The following is a 6,000-nucleotide window of genomic DNA, read 5'->3' as shown; positions in this document are numbered from 1 at the left end:
CGAGCGTCGCGCTTATCATCCCGCCTCACTAACACACATACACCCCTGACGAGGCGGGCCCCTTAAGGGGATTGGTGCAGGACAAAAAACAGTCATTCGTCAGAATTTGTTGGAAATGAGCTTAAGTGTTTCATAAATGCTCGTTTATTACTACTGTATGGCCAGCCAGCACGTATATAAGCTAGCGGGTGAGATTTGGCAAGTTAGTGGCGAGAGAGCTTCTGTGAGGGGAGGTTGTCGAATGTTGCAGCTCTGAGGCCTGCCATCTAGCGGGAATCTTTCGAAGGTCTTCCACAATATCGCCTTTCTCTCTTTCTCTCTCTCTCTCTCTCCAACACGGACACCCAACCAGCTCTTATCTTCGCTTCCCATCTCGCCCTATCCTTCATTCTCGGATCAGGTAGCCGCCCTTCCCCGCGTAGACTTTCATGTTACTCCAGGAAACCAAGACAACCTGTGAAAAATTTGTCCAAAGCTGAATTTTTGTACTGTGGTAGAGTTGACTATGCTTAATAACATACCGAAAGTTTACCGCTGTAGACCTTGTGCGTTATCACCGAAAATTTGCATTTAAGTCCTAGGTGACAGCAACTTGCATCAGTCCATTAAAATGCTACCCATTTATACAGTTTTTAATTTAGACTGTCCGTAAACTTACCAAAATAATCTAGAAACTTTAATACACCCATTAATGTTAGAAAAAATTTAAATTTTTAATATATATGATATAAAGCGATTAATTCACGACATATTTTTTTTTTATCTTTGCCACCCAGATAAAAATACGATTTACACCGATTTGAAGAGCCCAATGCGAAAAAATGTCTAAATAAATGTTTTTAATTATACTTTTAGCTTTAATATAGCATATTTATAAAGAGTCTAGCATAATTAGTTGCCTCATTAAAGCTGCCCGAGCGTTGCAGTGTACTGCGGCCGTACTGATCTCTCACGGCCGGCGGGCTTTGAAACACGCTGCGTACTGCGACACTCAATAAACTTGGTATTATTTAGGGATTACTTAAAATATATTTAATGCATATGATAGGGTGTATTCATGTTACATCTTTTGAGATATACATATTATTTTTTTTATATATGAATGATTTTTGATACAATAAAATTAACAATAAACAATTTCTGCTTGGAACTTGTAAATCAAAATTCTAGAGGACCTCTGGTTTTGTATATGTGTGTTCGTATTTTGTTACAAAAATTTTATTATTAAAAATTATTTTAATACCAAAAAATATAATTATTTTTTATTTCTAATACATTATATTATTTTAGATCAGAACTGTGCAAAATTTTAATGTAGCCTATATTATAAAATATATATATATATATATATTTAATTGTATGAAATTATTTTACTATATAACAATTGAAGAAAACGATACACCGTTAATGTGCTTATTGAGTTTTGTCACTTTTATAACATAATTCGGATGATAATATTATTTTTTTCCAGAAAATAAATAATACATAAGTTGTGTTGTAAAATGTATTGATAGAATTACATATTTAGTAATTTTTTTTTCTAAGTTAATTCATTGGAGTGCTGCGCCTAGCTTACTTCGTTGAATTGCTAGTGGCAAAGAGCGGTGGTGGATGTTTTGCAAGAGTTTGACCGTATTTTATGACCCCAGCTGTGAGAGGGTGTTCGTCCCAGAAATCCTAACGGTCAAGGAAAATAGCCTTTCTCTGTAGTCACGTACGGGTCTGCTACTCGCGCAATATCGTCAGTTTATCACAACTTTCCGGGAAGTTCTATTGTTGTTATTTATAATTTAGAAATTAAAGAGTCGATCATACTAACATTTTTACCTAAGCAAATTGCATCCTGGAAGATTTTTATCTACGTTTGCAGCAAAAATCACTTGCAGTTAGGAAACTTTTATTCTTTCAGAGTAAAATTCAGTCTGGAATTACCATACATTAAAAACCTTAGTTTTCTGGAGCAAAAAACGTCCCAGCACGAGCGACTTTAACACTGCTGCACCACACACTACGCAGCTTGAAATACATCAGTGATCAGACTATTGTACCAGACACTCAAAATATACACATTTAAACCTTAAAAAAAAAAAAAAACACAGACAATATTTATGAAGTGATTTTGACGTTACGCTCAACATATTTATGTAACATGTAGTCAAATTTCTATTAAAAAATATATATTTTTTTCTTACCTTTTATGATTAAAATTGAGGTGTTTATCACAGTTACCATGTAGGGCATTATTTTATATTACTTTGGTGCCATAATGAGAACCGACTTAAAAAAGTATTAAAGTTATTAAATTTACGAAACATTTTTGTGGATCATTGTAGAAATTATCATTAAGGACTCAACTGCTCATTTATTGGTGTGATCACAAGGTTTCATCGGTAAACTTTTGACGTGTTACAAAGAAATGTTCATTCTACTACTGTACAAAAATTTTCCTTTGGGATAATTTTCCATGTATTAAAAATTTTTGTTTCTTAACAGCGAAATTCGTCTCGACCCGAACCTACTTCGACAACCTTGCAGTAGTATACACTACGCGGCTCGGATCGCTTTAGTGGTCAGACTAATTGTATGAGACACTTAAAAAATATACCAATTTAAAGATGAATAAATATGCAAGAACGATTACTTTAAGCGATTTCCACGTTGGGCTCTTTAAGTTTATGTAAGATGTATTTATATTTCCTTAAAATTGAATGAAAGTGAATTCGTTAACTTTAATGATTTAAAAGGTCTATTTTATAGAAACATGTTAAACTTTGTGCTTTTTATCACTATCCTCAGATAGGGCAATGTTTCTAGATTATTTTGGGTTCCATACTGAGGTCTACTCCATAAACTGCATTTGCAATATCCATTATTGTGGATCGTTGCAAAAAAATTTAATTTTGGACTTAACTACTCGTTTTCGGTGTGACACACAAGGTTTGCGGCAGTACTTACACTTTTGACGTGTTACTAAGAAATGTTCATTCTACTACTGTACAAATTTCGGCTTTGGGATAATTTTCTATGTATTAAAAACCTTTGTTTCTTCACAGCGAAATTCGTCCCGACCCGAGCCTACTTCTGCAACCTCGCAGTAGTATACACTACGCGGCTCGGATCGCTTTAGTGGTCAGATACATTGTACCAGGCTCTCAACAAATAAACTAATTTAAAATTTAAGAACTAAATCGTGATCGTAAATTGGCCGCCATGGTGATTTGCGAATTTATGGAGAAATAAAAGCAGTTAAAATCTTATGTAGTTTCCAAGAGACATTATTACATCACCAATCATCTTAAGTAACAGGTTTACAAAATTTCAACATATTCATTAACTAGTCAGTTTTTTTTCAAATGTGTTAGTATTAACAATCTGGACCATATCTAGTCGGTGAGGTCTGTATTGTTACAGACTATCTGTATTCCGGTATTTGGATTTTGAAGCTACTTAATGATTCGCTTTCAATGTCTATTAAAATATACCTAATGCTAATTGCAGGAATATTTCTACTCGATTTAAAAATTATAATTCCTGAACATTTGTAGCGGACACATTTCAATGTAACACTCACTGATTTTCGAGTTGTGTTGAGGTTTCGCATGCCACTTCGTGTACACGAGATGGCCCCTGCTCTGGTAACAATGAGTAGGGACACCTGTATTTCGCGAATACATTTCGTGTCAAGGTATTTCACAAAATACTGTAGCTTTTTATAAGAGGAAAGGCAAATTGTGAGGGTGCAGCAGTACTGTGACCACATTCTCATTGGCCTCGTCAAGAGCGGGACGACACCTCTCACCGCTCTCAGCCAATAACCACAAGAGAAAAGCTACAGTATTTTGTGAAATACCTTGACACGAAATGTATTCTCGAAATACAGGTGTCCCTAACAATGAGTCATCACAACCGGTGCCGTCTGTACGAGCGTCTTCACAAGTTATCCTGAAATATGTTCTTAAATATTAATTCAAGTGAATTCTTAAAATCCTACACACCTTATCTTAAGTGTCGTAAATGAATCGTTATATTTTGTAAATCCATATAATATAGGAGCCACCATGGCGCGAAGCGATGGACGCGATACGAATAATATTTTTTTTTTACCAACCACTACATCAGTAAATATTTGTGGTTTCCATTCGCTATGAATTCAAGCATGTAACATTTGTACTGCTTCTTCAATTCGGCCACAGTTAAATGGGAGGCTCTGAATCACTGAAAACTCCTCAACAAAATCAACGATGAATCACAGGCATTATAACAAACAGTTGTCACAAGTCAAGTAGCCAATGAGCAGGTGACATTTTTCGAGTCCGTAGAGGATTGACTATCGTACAGGTCATTGGCAACACGCCCTTACGCGCATGGTTAATACCCGCATGAGTAGAGCAGAGGTGCCCCCCCCCCCCCAAACACTATGACTCACCCCCCCTAAACTAATTATGCCCCCCCCCCCCCCCGAATTTTTTTATGCCATGTTCTAAATGATTTACTCAATTATTTTATAATATTATACTTTTTTAGTATTATATTTTATCACATTTTTCATTAATTAAAACTGATTTTCTAATAATAATTTTGGTAATATCAGGTAATATTTCCATCCTGAACCGACAGATGCCAAACTGCTTTTGTTGAGGAAAGTGCGGGGTTGCCAATTTGATTTACAAGATCCCTTTCATTTATCAAAGCACCAGAATCGTATTTTCACATTAGAAGCTATAATTATGTAAATAATATATACATTTTTCTCGTCTTTTAACCACCCCCCCCCCCCCTGAAATTTTAATGACGCAGTCTGCGTCGTTACCCCCCCCTTGTGGGCACCCCTGAGTAGAGTGTAAAGGCGTAAGCATGATACACATCTGGTCCTCATCTAACCGCGCACACTTAGATTTAACTCAGGATAGGGTGAAAAATGTTTACTAATTTTGCAGTCCTAACAGTCACCAACGAAACGCCAGCAAAATAAATAAATAAGGCCACGAATATTGTTCGTGAATGAAGGCGAAGCTGATACTTTGGAAACGTTACCAGCATATATTAAATAATGTTTAACTATTATTTACGTAGCTTACTTCTTAAAACTGCATTCATGTAAACTGATTTTGTGTGAGACTATGTTGAGTGTTTTCTGCTACACTTATTTTTCTGAAAAAAAGTATATTGTGGCTTAATAAACTTGTTAACATTGATGCCTGTCATAAAAAAAATTCAAACGTAATCATACGGATACATGTTGAGTATAGTTTATGAATGGTTCACGCATTGCTAGAAAAAAAAAGCATGTTTACAATTTTACACATCTTTATGTTGTCGCATCGCGTCCATCGCGTTGTACATACGCAACTCTGAAAAATAAATGTATGGTAAAAAAGCTATAATAAAATAATCTCTTATCTTTCTTTATTCTTTTTTCTAAGTGCTCTAATGGCTTTCGATAGTTTTGTTCTTTTGTGTACTATGCTTGGTGGAGGTTTCTTCGGCATTTTATTCCTGAATAAATCTCACGCTTACAACAAAAAACATCTAGCTAAATCACTGTGTTAAATAATAACAGAGAATAACCATTCAATTATACGCCGAGCTAGACCAAACACGTTCTCTTATCTACTGAAAATGAGTACGTTGACCTTCATATCAGTTTCGCGCGAAATCCCGTCTCCCCTTCGTAAACAGCAGACAGCTGAGGCAGGGTGGGAACGAGAGAAAACACTGGCTGCAAACAGTTCGGGAAACTGTCGCAAGGTGTCACTACTGTCCAGCGCGCTCCATAATTTCTCGTATCCGAGCTTGCACGCTGCTCAAACTTCTACAGCTACGTTTTTACTTTAGGTCCGACTGCAATAAGCTAAAGACTAAAATAAAGTCAATCATTCAGCCGACAGATATATTGGCGTTTGAATTACAAATGAAAACGCGAATGTTATTAAATTCGCAAATGAATATCACGCAATTTCGTAGCAGCTCATTTATTAAAATTCAAATTGTAAATACGTT

This window comes from Bacillus rossius, chromosome 13 (genome assembly GCF_032445375.1).
Source record: "Bacillus rossius redtenbacheri isolate Brsri chromosome 13, Brsri_v3, whole genome shotgun sequence".
NCBI classification, from domain to species: Eukaryota; Metazoa; Arthropoda; class Insecta; order Phasmatodea; family Bacillidae; genus Bacillus; species Bacillus rossius.
The sequence above is the reverse complement of the archived record's forward strand: the minus strand, read 5'-3'. Positions refer to the sequence as shown.